The sequence below is a fragment of the Anabrus simplex genome, chromosome 9, assembly GCF_040414725.1.
Source record: "Anabrus simplex isolate iqAnaSimp1 chromosome 9, ASM4041472v1, whole genome shotgun sequence".
Classification (NCBI taxonomy): domain Eukaryota; kingdom Metazoa; phylum Arthropoda; class Insecta; order Orthoptera; family Tettigoniidae; genus Anabrus; species Anabrus simplex.
In genome coordinates, this window is record NC_090273.1 from 167,928,467 (window position 1) to 167,943,294 (window position 14,828).

The following is a 14,828-nucleotide window of genomic DNA, read 5'->3' on the forward strand; positions in this document are numbered from 1 at the left end:
GGCGAACAAGGGACATCACAGCGGAATAGTACGCATTTTGTAAAGAAGTATGGAAGGGTCCTAAAGAAGTAGTAGTAGAGTAGGTACTCACCATGCCCTAATCCGCCGCGCCTCAGCTGTCTGCAAAAAGAGAAAACACTTAGGAATGGAATAGGTTCATTTTTAATACAGGTTATTCAAATGCATTTTACTTCAGCTTCCGATTACTACTGCTGTTCTACGACATCTGAACTACACCAGTGAATGTATTTTTAAAAATGTTTGAAATAATAGCAAGGAGTGTCTTCACTGTTATCAATTAGAACGTTAGTATAGAAATGCGTGTTTTTATTTTGCCTGAGCAGTCATTAACTCATCTCTCAACAATATTTTACGTTAGTATACAGAGTCCTTTTTGTCAGATTGTGAGAATATAAGAGTTAACACTGTACTGTCCTGTGTACGACAGGTGGGAGACTTTCATTTTGTAATTTTTGTAAATTTTTCATTTTTTTACTTTATAGTACATTTCATTGATTTCATTAGTAGATATTTTCGGTGGTTTTGCGGCCACCACCACTACCACCCGGCCCCCGAGAGAGGCCTCCACCTCATGGAATGTGCTGATTAAGACTGCATGAGTAACCTCAAATGACCTTACTTGGCAGGCGATTTGAAAAGTATGGCGTTTGGCTAAGAGTTCACCCTTAACCTCACATGATGTTACACTGGCTACGTGTTCAGGCTTAACCTTACAGACCACGCGTTCGACCGTAGGATTAAGGGCGTTAACCTTACAGACCCAACTTTGATACCAAAAACTGCAAGCTGCACCCAACTGCTAACGTGATTATAGTCAAGAGTGTAAGCTTAACTTAACAGGAACGGATTCGACTCCAAGCTTAACCTCACAGGCCTTGGATTGAACCCTATGTTTAAGGGCGTTAGCTTTACAGACCCAAGAATGCCATCTTAACCCAACTGCCAGCGTGATTATGAACGAGAGTACTAGCATTTGATGCCAGACTTAACCTTACAGTCTCAAGTTTGAGATTCGCTCTCAGGCTTAAGCTAACTAAAATGTGATATTGTGCACGGCTTTTGGAGCTGAACTTGAAACAAGATGGCGGCACGGGACTACGGGGATGATGTAAGGCGAAATACATTTGCTTTATTCATAGGGGTGTAATATTGTGAAACATCTTTGAAACTCGAAGCTAAGCGACTGCGAGTCATTCCTCCTCCTCGTGGACTTGGTAGCGTATTAATATCTCCTCTTCCTTCTCGTAAGTGCACGCTTAACCTAACAGGCACGGACTCGACTCCAACTTTCACCTTATAGACCATAGAATCGATTCCAGGCTTAACCTTACAAGGGCGTTACTGGCCCAAGTTTGATGCTAAAGAGTGCTAGATTAACCTATCTGCTAACGCGATCATGGACAAGTTCTTTAAAACGTCTGCGTGGAATAATACTCACCTGTAGCACAGTAGATAGCTCCACATATGTTCGTTGATGAGAGTAGAAATTGAATTGTGGTAATAGGACTGGTGATTAAAGGATAGGCTTATTGAAATAAATCAATATTTTTAGTTTATGATATGTATTATCACAACTGAGATAAAGCGTTTACTACAATGTATAGTAGCGCTATACAATATATACAGCATATTTACAAAATGTTGTGATATGTGTCACAAGCCTATACGACCAGGATCCGAGGGATAGTCGGTATAAGGTAGTGACGCGAGGTAATTTGAGTGAATTACAGGAGTAATTGTGTTCGATGTTAAGTAAGCTTCGAGATGTATTTAGTGCTTAAGTGAGGTAGAACACGTATATGAACATAAATTTGTAGTACATGTCCATTCATCATTTGTGGGAGGTAAGTACCGCATTCAACTTGAATATGCTAGTGACGCCGAAAAACAAATAAACATTATGCTGGATTACGGAATAATTGAACCATCTTGTAGCCATAGTGTTAATTCTTTAATTATTGTTGCCAAGGAGGGTGTGATTTTTGAGATATGTAAAATAATAAGGGCAACATTGGACGAATTCAGTTTGGCTGACAAGGTGCTACTCGGAGTTCTATTCCCATCATCTGCAGAGGCGGGAAATATGTCCAAATTCTTTCTTTTGTATCAGGGGCATTTCACTATTGTGAACCGTATTGGGAAGTGTGCATATTCCTTAAAAGATCAGGAAGGGAAGATTGTCGGTACTTATAACATTAGGAATGTACAGAAGTACTTCACGTGAGATTTGTTGATATAATAATAACATGATTAATCCTTGCGAGAAACTGGCAAAATAAAACTAACATATGTAAATTCACGTGTGAACCAAGAGTCGTATGGGTGTATTGGAAGAATAAGTGCTACATTGTCATGTATTGTATGGCAAAGCGAAGAACGAGACATTGGACAGTTATCTACGATAACAATATGCGAGGAAAGTTCTCACATAAGTGATATTTCACAAAAAGTTTTGATATGTTAAAAAAAGAAGAATGTTGTATAATGATTTAAAATTATTTGTGTGTGTTCAATTAAGTGTTATAATCTTGTGAATTGTATGAAAGAGAGAGAATGGGATACTGGACAGTTATCTACGATGACAATAAATAAAATAATAAATAAAAATACGGGATTTGAACCGTTACTTTTCGCCTCCCTCATAAATAAATCGAAGAACATAGAATCGATTGATTTATGAACAACATTATATATATATATATATAAGATTGACCTTAATCCTTGACACATATAAACACTTTAAAAGAGTAAACAACAATAATTATGTTTTTCAACATCCGTACATTTTATCAAATATCAAAGATATGAGAATTTTTCTCGCACATTTTTATTATTTTTATTATTTTATCTGTGATATTATTATTATTATTATTGTATCATTAATATTATTATTATTATTATTATGTCCGTATTATTATGATTTTATCTTGAGATTACTATTATTATATTATCATTCTTATTCAATTCAATTCTGCAATGGTTGTCGCTTGCGTGATCGTAGTTATATGTATGTAGGATACGTGTGTGCCGATTAACACAAATACGTGTACAGTAAAGAGTTGCTGTATGTCACATGTGGATGTGACATTGCTACATTGTGTAATACTGCTGGTGTTTCTGCCAAGTCATCGCTACGTCATTTGCGCTCATGGTCTTGGAGTGATATGACCTGTGGTTGTTACTTCACTTGTTATCATCAACAATGTTATATGACCTGTATTTATTACATCTCCTGTTATAATCAACAATGTGACATGACCTGTCGCTCTTCTGCTATAATCAACAAAGTGATATAACCGGAGTAGTATAAATGGATAGTTCTGGAACCTCCTACTCCTCGGTCCCTCCTCAGAGGCCCCTTTCTCCTCCTCCTCCACAGGCCCTCCGCACAGGCCTCCTCCTCACAGACTGTGCTGGCTAAGAGCGCGACCCTAACATCACATCCGACATCTTAGAGGGGCTTAACCTAACGTATTATGCGGAAGACAGCTAGCCTAACCTCATGGGGGTTTAACATCAGTTTTACAGCCGGATGCCCTTTCTGACGCGAGCCTAACGTCACTCCGCTATCTTAGAGGGGTTTAACCTAACTTTTAACGCACAAGACATCAAGTCTAACCTTATGGCAGAGTCTAACCTCAGTTTTCCGGCCGGATGCCCTTCCCGAAGCCAACTGCACAAGATGGCGGCTATACACAGCTCCTTATGAGACGCCTTAAGGGTGCCAACGCAAGATGGTGGCTACAAGATGGCTGCTGCTCTTATGAGACAACCTAGGGATGCTTGTGCAAGATGGCGGCCACAACACGGCGGCTATACACAGCTCCTTACGAGACGGCCTAGGGGTGCTCGCACAAGATGGCGGCTTTACACAGGCTCTTATGAAGAAAGCTAGCTTAGAGGCTACTGCGCAAGATGGCGGCTGCTGTTATGCATGCGGTGGACCGCAATTTGAATTTCCACGTGCTCATGTTTGTAAACAAAGCTACGTTCTTGTTGACAGCGGCCATCTTTAATCAACAAAGCATCGTGCTGCCATCTTTAACTACTACCTTTGAAATGTGGTGGCGGCAATGTCCACGTGTTTTTGACAGCTGTCATCTTTAACTATTACCTTTGAAATGTGCTGGCAGGCAATTTGAAAAATCTACGTGGTTTTGACAGCTGTCATCCGCCATCTTTAAACAACAACGCATCGTGCTGCTATCTTTACGGCACTATAGTTCATCCTTATACATGTGGTGGAGGGCATCTTGAAAAGTTCCACGTGCATTTTTGACACCTCCCATCTTTAATCAACAGAGCATCGTGCTGCTATCTTTACAGCACTAAACCTTATACCTTTGAAATGTGGTGGCGGGTAATTTGAAAAATTCTATGTGCTTTTTTGACAGCTGTCAGCGGACATCTTTAAACAATAGCGGCTATACATAGGCTGTTAAGGCCTCCTCCTATGTCAAGGCATAGCTTTAGAGCGCTATCGAACAAGTTTAAACCTGCATCGCGAAGGCCAGGGTTTGCACGTGTTGCAGCGATAACATCATTATGCATGTTTAGACTTGCAGATCACAAAAGAAGTGATTGAAACATAGCAAGACCAGAGTCAAACGCTGTACTCGATGTCGTTAACTCCAACATGCGTTCAGAACATTGTTTGATGTGTTCAGATCACTAAATAAGTGATCAAGACTAGAATCGAACACTGTACTCGATACAAGATGTGTTCAGAACATGTTAGGGGATATCTTTGTTTGAAGATCAGATCAAAAAAGAAGTGTTTAAAACATAACAAGACTAGAATAGAACACGATACACGATGACGTTACTTACAACATGTGTTCACAACATGTCAGGGGATACCTTTGTTCTAAGAAGATGGATTCGAACAGAGAAGAAAAAGACTAGAATTGTTAACAGCTTGTGCAAGATAGCGGCTGTTATGACGTCCTCCTCCTTTTCTCGCTCGGTTAAGGCATATCTCTATCGAACATACAACGCAATCTTATTCATAAGGAAGTGCACATACTGCGTAGCCAACTTACTTGGTAAATGATAATGTGAATACAACAAAAGTACAACTTCAAATGATTTGCCTTCTATTATTTGTCTTGTGCGAAAACCAGTAGAACAAGTTATCACAATGGAGATGTAACATGAAATATCGGTTCGGAAACATATTTTTTCATCTGTTGGTATGGGTTACAAGCATGTAACTTTTGCAGGCGAGGGCTACTATGCAAGATGATTGTAAAATGCTGAACCGAAAAAATAATCGTGCTACACGCATGATAGGGAATGGAACCCAGGGGTTGCGTGTTATCAGAAGGGCAAGAGGATGAAAGGACTCTTTCTCTACCTCCTCCTCCTCCTGACCGCGTTCTCCTCCTCCTCCTCGGGCTAATGGGCTAAAGGGCTAATAGGCAGAAGGGCTCCTCCACCGCCTCACCACGCCCTCCTCCTCCTCCTCCTCCTCCTAGAAGGAGTTGGCTGAAGTTAGTACATTTTAACAGCAGCAACGCCCTCATCGATTGTTATCAGCAAGAACACATTTACTTTCTTAAGTGTAGCAAATTAATCTTTATTGGTAAACGGTTTTGTGTTCAGAACGGAAGAAATTCATGCCACACATAACGGAATGGAACCCAGGGATCACATCTTATCGGAATTCCCTAATAAAGAATAAAATCCCCGACCTATTAGTGGTGCAATGAATTGAGTTTTTCTAACAGAAATCAGTATCTGCTTGATAGTTGTTACTGTTAGGAACACTGAACTTTTCAAGATGACGGCAGTGAGGTTAGCGATGTTCTGTTGTTGGATTTTAAATTCCGCGCTACGAAACGCATAAAGTGGCAGCCTTGAGGTTTAGCGCCGTGAAGATGGCAGCAGTGAGGTTAGCGATGCTCTATTGTCCTTAAAAGTGAGGTTAGGGTCCGTCAAGATGACAGCTGTCAAAAAAGCACGTGGCTTTGTTTACAAACAAGGGCACGTGGTCGTGCTTTTTGTGCTTTAAGTTCATGCACATAGGTCATGCTAAGCAGCACGCACACACATGCGAACGCTGTACATTCTAGTGGAAGAAGTTTATTATAATAGTTGATGAATGCAAAATCGATAAGTGATGGTTACACGCTTTTGAACATCGCTATTCTTACTGCTGCTCGGTTCACAAGATTTTTAAACATGGCTATTCTTAATGCTGCTCTTGACGACATAGAGCATGGAATTTAAAATCTCATGCTTTTGACGAGTTCTAAATACGTGGCCGTGGATTTTGAACTCGCGTGCTGACGTAGCATTCCACGCGAACGTGACGTCACTTCTTTTGTAATCTAATCTTCTTAGAAAAAAGGTATGCCATTACATGTTCTGAAGACATGTTGTATCGTGTATCGTGTTCTATTCTAGTCTTGTTATGTTTTTATCACTTATTTAGAGTTCTGAACACATCAATCAATGTTCTGATTACGTGTTGAAGTTAACGATATCGAGTACAGTGTTCGATTCTAGTCTTGATCACTTATTTAGTGATCTGAACACATCAAACAATGTTCTGAACGCATGTTGGAGTTAGCGACATCGAGTACAGCGTTTGATTCTGGTCTTGCTATGTTTCAATCACTTCTTTTGTGATCTGCAAGTCTAAACATGCATAATGATGTTATCGCTGCAACACGTGCAAACCCTGGCCTTCGCGATGCAGGTTTAAACTTGTTCTATAGCGCTCTAAAGCTATGCCTTGACATAGGAGGAGCCCTTAACAGCCTATGTACAGCCGCTATTGTTCAAAGATGTCCACTGACAGCTGTCAAAAAAGCACATAGAATTTTTCAAATTACCCGCCACCACATTTCAAAGGTATAAGGTTTAGTGCTGTAAAGATAGCAGCACGATGCTCTGTTGATTAAAGATGGGAGGTGTCAAAAATGCACGTGGAACTTTTCAAGATGCCCTCCACCACATGTATAAGGATGAGCTATAGTGCCGGAAAGATAGCAGCACGATGAGTTTTTGTTTAAGGATGGCGGCTGACAGCTGCCAAAACCACGTAGATTTTTCCAAATTGCCTGCCAGCACATTTCAAAGGTAGTAGCTAAAGATGGAAGCATGATGCTGTGTTGATTAAAGATGGCCGCTGTCAAAAAAGGACGTGGAATTTTTCAAATTACCCGCTAAGGTAATAGCTAAAGATGGCAGCTGTCAAAAACATGAGGACATTGCCGCCGCCACCACATTTCAAAGGTAGTAGCTAAAGATGGCAGCATGATGCTGTGTTGATTAAAGATGACCGCTGTCAAAAAAGGACGTGGAATTTTTTTAATTTCCCGCTACCACGTACCTAAGGTAGTAACAAAAATGGTAGCACAGTGCTCTGTTAATTAAAGATGGCAGCTGTCAAAAACACGTGGACACTGCCACCCCCACATTTCAAAGGTAGTAGCTAAAGATGAGAGCACGATGCTTTGTTGATTAAAGATTGCCGCTGTCAAAAGGAACGTAGCTTTGTTTACAAACAAGAGCACGTGGAATTTCAAATTGCGGTCCACCGCATGCATAACAGCAGCCGCCATCTTGCGCAGTAGCCTCTAAGCTAGCTTTCTTCATAAGAGCCTGTGTATAGCCGCCATCTTGTGCGAGCACCCCGAGGCCGTCTCATAAGGAGCAGTGTATAGCCACCATCTTGTGCAATTTGATAGCTGTCATCTTGCGCAAGCATCCCGTTGTTTCTAGCATGGCACGTTATACTCTATATCATAGCAAGACCTGATCAAGTTACGAAAACCTGCTTCAAGACATGACATAACAGGCTAAAACAGACAAAATGCCAAAGGGCCTAAGTAGGAACCGAACTGTTGATCTCATCATTAGACCACTGTTATTATGCTATCATGTTCCTGATACAGCGAACCCAAGTATTAGGCAGAAAAGTTTTGTCCGTTTTGCTCTACGACGCACCGTTTTCGAGATATTTAACATTTTGCATTTAAGCCCCAAATTTAATGAATCGAAATGTTGTTTCTTGAACGGCAAGTTAGCCTCTAGGCTAGCTTTCTTTATAAGAGCAGCAGCCATCTTGCGACCGCCATCTTGCGCAAGCACCCTTAAGGCGTCTCATAAGGAGCCATGTATAGCCGTCATGTTGTCGTCGCCATCTGGCGCAAGCATCTCTAGGTCGTCTCATAAGAGCCTCCGTATAGCAGCCATCTTGCAGCCACTATCTTGCGCAAGCACCCTTACGGCGTATCTTAAGGAGCTGTGTATAGCCGCCATCCTGCGGCGGCCATCCTGCGCAAGCATCCCTAGGTAGTATCTTAAGGAGCCGTGTATAGCCGTCATCATGTGCAAATGGCGTCGGGATGGACATCCGGCCGTAAAACTGAGGTTAGATCATTCCATAAGGTTAGGCTTGCTGTCTTGTGCGTTAAAAGTTAGGTTAAGCCCCTCTAAGATAGCGGATGTGAGGTTAGACTCGCGTCAGGAAAGGCATCCGGCTGTGAAACTGAAGTGAAACCCCATACGGTTACGCTAGCTCTCTTACGCAAAAGAAGATAGGTTAACCCCCCAAGATGGCGGATGTGAGGTTAGGGTCGCGTCCTTAGCCAGCGCAGTCAGTGTAGAGGACGCCTCTGAGGAGGGCCCGAGGAGGAGGAGGAGGAGGAGGAGGAGGAGGAGGAGGTTCCAGAACTGTCAACTTATACTACTAACCTGTGGTTATTATTTCTCCTCTTATAATTAAGAATGTGATATAACCTGTAGTCATTACATCTTATGCTGCAGTTGACGACGTGATCTGCCCTTTAGCTATACTTCTCTTGTTATAACTAACAATGGGATGTGACCTGTAGTTATTACATCAGGTATAATCAACAATGTGATGTGACCTGTAGTTATTACTTCTCCAGTTATAATTAACAATGGGATGTGACGTGTAGTTATTACTTCAGGTATAATTAACAATGGGATGAGACCTGCAGAAATTACTTCTCTTGTTATAATCAACAATGTGATGTGACCTGTAGTTATTACTTCCCTTGTTATAATTAACAATGGGATGTAACCTGTAGTTATTACTTCTCTTGTTATAATTAACAATGGGATGTGACCTGTAGTTATTACTTCTCTTGTTATAATTAACAATGTGATGTGACCTGCAGTTATTACTTCCCTTGTTATAATTAACAATGTGATGTGACCTGCAGTTATTACTTCTCTTCTTATAATTAACAATGGGATATGACCTGCAGTTATCACTTCTCTTGTTATAATTAACAATGTGATGTGACCTGTAGTTATTACTTCTCTTGTTATAATTAACAATGTGATGTGACCTGTAGTTATTACTTCAGGTATAATTAACAATGGGATGTGACTTATAGTTATTACTTCTCTTGTTATAATTAATAATGTGCTGTGACCTGCAGTTACTACTTCTCTTGTGACAATTAACAATGGGATGTGACCTGCAGTTATTACTTCTGTTGTTATAATTAACAATGTGATGAGACCTGTAGTTATTACTTCTCTTGTTATAATTGACAATGTGATGCGACCTGTAGTTATTACTTCAGGTATAGTTAACAATAGGATGTGACCTGTATTTATTACTTCAGCTATAATTAACAATGGGTTGTGACCTGCAGTTATTACTTCTCTTGTTATACTTGACAATGGGATGTGACGTGTAGTTATTACTTCTCTTTTTATAATTAACAATGGGATGTGACCTGCAGTTATTACTTCTCTTCTTATAATTAACAATGGGATGTGACTTATAGTTATTAATTCTCTTGTTATAATTAACAATGGGATGTGACCTATAGTTATTACTTCTCTTGTTATAATTAACAATGGGATGTGACTTATAGTTATTAATTCTCCTGTTATAATTAACAATGGGATGTGACCTGCAGTTATTACTTCTCTTGTTATACTTGACAATGGGATGTGACGTGTAGTTATTACTTCTCTTTTTATAATTAACAATGGGATGTGACTTATAGTTATTAATTCTCTTGTTATAATTAACAATGGGATGTGACCTGTAGTTATTACTTCAGGTATAATTAACAATGAGATGTGACCTGTAGTTATTACTTCTCTTGTTATAATTAACAATGGGATGTGACTTATAGTTATTACTTCTCTTGTTATAATTAACAATGGGATGTGACTTATAGTTATTAATTCTCTTGTTATAATTAACAATGTGATGTGACGTTTAGTTATTACTTCTGCTGATAAAATATCAACATTGTGTAGTCCTAGTGACTCTAGTCGGATGGGGACGTTGATCCCACTCCCAGTCCCTAGTTCCATTTATGTTCGTTTTATGGAAGTTGGTGTCGGGGATGATAAGATCTGTTGTTTGGAGGGGTGTTACCGGATATCACATTGAGGGATCTGAAGCCCTCAGTTTGTGTTCGACCTCGCTTGACGGACGGCGACGCCGCAAGCTGACGGCAACACGCAGACCTCGCCTGCAAAACTCACATCTCAGATATTTGGGGTTCAGGAAAGACTCGCTGTGCACGGTTTAAACAGAGTCTACACTGGTAATGAACTCAACACTGATGAAGATAATTTTCAATCTAGCATGTACAGAGTAGTTTTTATAATTATTATTTGGCTATCACTCGTTAAGAAGTAGGATTTTCTTCCGAGGGTATAGTTAAACATTTGAAGGCAGGAGATAGACGAAACAACCCTATAGAACTAAGCAAAAGAAATGACGGAGCGAAAGAAGGAGAAAAGCCCGCCTGAACTGCTAGAAAGCAAAGGAAGAACTCATTTAGCCTACAGGAAAGTCAGAGAAGAATACAGTTTCCGTACAGGGTTAACTCGATAAACTGAAGATAAACCAATTTTAGGTGGGAATTACGAAAGGTAACTTTGGACTAAGGATCTACACGCAAAATCAGCTCAATTCGTTCGGTCAGAATGCGCCGAAGAAGAAAGACCAATTGAAGAGAAGACAGAGTTTGACGCTGTTCTACAGAAGGGGTGTCCTATAGCTGAGCAGTGCGGGGATTATTCGGGTTACCGAGGTCGATGTTCATCACCACTCGCGTAAATCCCCCACCGGACATTACGTCGCTTCCGCAGTACCATACTGGGCGCTCGACGGGCTACCGCCCAATTGAATACTTCAGCAGCCCACGGCCAACACAGAGCAATGGCGGCGTGTGCATCCCAGTTCCGCAGTGCACGTGAGAATGTGGCGTACGCCCCTGCATGTCAACAGGGATGTATCCGGACGAGAGGTGACAGGTACACTTCAGACTATCTGCATCCCTTTCTGGCCCTAGGGTACACAATGCACGATGTGACTCTAGTTCCCCCGATCTCATTAAGGGATGCTGTCGATGCACGTTGTGTGGGTCCAAATCCCTGCAGAACGATGCCTCGCCGTACTGCTGCTCTCGTTATTAACACCATAACCTTTCGCCACTCAGTATAATTCCAGTGATCCTGAGAGCAGTATCTCTTCTCGATGTAATTGGTTGCCTCTGACGCATGGATCTGTATCAGTCCATTGAGGCCTTGAGTTCAGAAGGTCCCGGGTTCAATTCCGGGCCGGGTTGGAGATTTCAATTGCGTATGATTAATTCATCTGGCTCGAAAACAGGGTGCTGTTCATATTCGGATAACACGCAATAGTGATTACATCCCTCCGCATAGGGTTGCCGTCAAGAAGAGCATTTGCCCATAAAACTGTGCTACACAAGCCCACAGGTGTGCGAAAAGCGGTAGAACATCAACAGCATTATCGAACTAGTGGTATATTTCTCTGACTTCCCTGTAATCAGTGTTGGTGCGATGTAAATCAAAGTTGCAGATTGTGTAAGGTTTGTTTGCGGGACTCTTACTGAGCTATATTGACTCGGTCCTTGAGGATTCCAAAATGGGAGTAAATTTTGGTGGAAAAGGTATTCAGGTGCTGATGATGTGGCATTGATAGAGGGAAACCCAAAGACTAACATGACATAGTTACGGATTATAGTATAGAAATCAAACTCAAACACCCACAGGTACCGTATGTTAGTAGAACCTTGGGCAGATTCTGACAGCAGTTTAGAAGTCACATAGCCACAAGTTCCTCAGTCGTGACGCCAGTTGCGATATATTGTCGAGAAATGAACAAAAGAGCCTTCGAGATATGATGCCGGTGAAGACGACCAATCAGAAGCAACATGGCTGCGACACGGTGGTTTAATAATCGAGGGAAAATTACACAGTTATGAAAGCATGTTACGAATAATGAACATCGAAGAAAACCAGACGAAAATTCTCAGAAATATCCTAGGGCGAAGACATGAAAACGGAATTTGGATTGTGCCGGGAGGTAAGCGCCTTAATGAACTCTATCCTGCTTCTGCACGAAGAAGATGTCACAATTGAATAATTGAAAAGTTTATCATTTCTAAGTTTCCTAAACTGATTGGATATTTTGTTTTGTTTTGGTGTACTTCAAGAAGTTTAAAATTTCCTCCATAGATTCCATTACAAAAAACTCTGCTCATGCACTCTGGTGCAAGGTGGAAGAACTTGTAATTTAAAGAATTTTGTGTTTCTAGGTCTTCACAACTGTATCTATGTTCATTTATTTTTGGGTTGGCAACACTTCTTTTTCATTCCGCCAGTTTTGAATCTGACCAATTAGAAATTTCTGTAATTATTTTTCAGCCTATCATAGGCTTCTTGTCGCTTTTTCAATTGTCCAATAAAAATTGAGGGGGTGAGTCCGGATTAGTCCAGAATCCTCTCGAACCTTCCCTTCGGGTATATAAGCTGCGGCTTTTCTGGCTACCTTGTCATTTGATCGCCGAATTTCTAAGAGTGTGTGTTAAGACAGGAGGCGGGCAGTTCATCAGCCCAGGTAGTGGCCATCAGTTTTATCTCTCGCTAGCTACCTCCGCCGACTTACACGAGGGCAAGGTTCAAATTTCTAACTACACTACCGGTCAAAAGTTTTCGATCACCTATCACAACTATAGATTTGTGGTTAAAACAGAGATGTCGTTTATCATAGCCCTCTTCTGATAATAAAACAAGCATAAGCATGTAAAGACGGAACGACTCTGTTGTGTATTTGACCGGTTCTCCGCATGGAGGGTCGCTGATGAGTAACCACAACAACACTGACATGTCCACTCGAATAGGCCTCATTCCCTCACCTGTCTGTGTAGCAAGCTGCTCACATTAGTTTTCAGTACACTGTGTGCAGCTAGCAGTGTGTTCGTGTATCTGATCCAAATGGGACGGAAGCAGGAGATTGGAACTGAAAAACTTGCTGTAATTGTAGCTCTGCATCACGACGGATATTCTAGTAGGACAATAGCAACAAAAGTTGGCGTAGCCCAATCTACAGCGGTGTATGATGTAGCCGTTCACAACGTCACCCAGGAGTTTAAATATGCCATTTTCCGCGTCATTCTACGGTAAAAAACTGTCGAAGTTAGGATTTTCCCACCCGATCCGGGAAACGAATGGCAGTACTCTAACTCGAGCGACCCAAATCTAGTTGTCGATAATTAGCAGCGAGGCGGCGCAGGAGCGCTTGTACTTGAAGTTTTCTCACTTAGACTGCGAGACGCGTTATCACGTGACTGAGAATGTAGGTCACTAGTGGAGCTCCTGGAGTACGTCCAACGTAGGAACTAACATTATAGCCTACACCACTGCCAACTCACCCAATTCAATTGTTTTCCACCAGATAATTAATATAAATCGCAAAATACTCAACGGCGAGTCGGGTGAAAACATTCATTCGAATCAGGGAATTTTATACATAATTATGACGCCGAGAAGTGCTATACATAATTGAAAGAATGGTAGCTACGCCGTAAGAAGGGTGCGCCTTAATGGTTACCAGATGTTGGGTCTCAATCGTGGCAGCCAGTTCATCCACCGACAGAGACAAAGGGACGCTTTTAAGATTGCTTGAGAATCCACGAAGCTATATTAATAATATTCACTCAGTGAAAATGATATCCCGTTCGTTACTCTATGTTGCGTATTACCAGAGTACATTTTGAGAAGGGGGCCAGCTTCAGGGCATCTTGCCTATATAGTACGGAGCTGGGGAACAGACACCACCAGTTCATTTTAAGTTCGAAGTCCGTTCGTTACCAGTTCGTCGTGATTTGTGTGTGAATCTTTTATGAAGAAATCATTCTGTAATGCGAGTAGTGTAATACAGTGATTGATTGAAGTCTGTGAATGTATGTGGAAATAACCACAATCTGAGTACGTACAGTGCGCCGCTAACAAATATAGTAGGAACGGTACGAAACCGTGATGATCGCTGTCCGTGTGACGAAGAGGTCGTTCATCGAGCCTCAATTAACATAAATAGGCACGTATTTAAGTGCGTGGGGGGAGTGTACTCGATATGAACGTGAAATATTAGGAAAGTAAATGAACGGCTCATTGTCGGCATAATTATGGGCAGTGCCACGTTAGATCAATTCCTAACGCAGTAGAGAGCTTGACTTACGTATGACTAAGTGCAGTAGAGTATGCCTGAATTATTGTTGTGTAATACGAGAGCGCTGACACATTAGTAGCGTATCCAGTGACGTTTCTAAGTGAACCAGTGGAGCTTCAGGGCCTAGAGTAGCTGTCAATAAGAAGGATAGGTAAATTAGAAGGGAATAATGTCGGGCTTCAGAGACATAACCGTCATTAGGCTGGGCTGCTTGTGTCAGTGAGCAGACCCAACCATATATTTAATCTGTGGTTTGTAATATAAACTAACGCATTCACATGAAATAACTTCCCCTCATTTACATAAGGAGTCTACAAGA

At 41.3% G+C, this 14,828-nt stretch overlaps 1 protein-coding gene across 9 annotated transcripts in view; it reads right to left on the bottom strand.

Moving 5' to 3' along the window:
• Window positions 1-14,828, bottom strand: part of LOC136881194 (protein turtle) — an 850,346-nt gene that overhangs the window by 676,357 nt on the left and 159,161 nt on the right. For all 9 annotated transcript variants that reach the window (XM_067153896.2, XM_067153892.2, XM_067153894.2 and 6 more), the window contains exon 3: window positions 92-120. The gene's annotated coding sequence lies outside the window, so the exon portion shown is untranslated. The remainder of the gene's footprint in view (window positions 1-91; window positions 121-14,828) is intronic.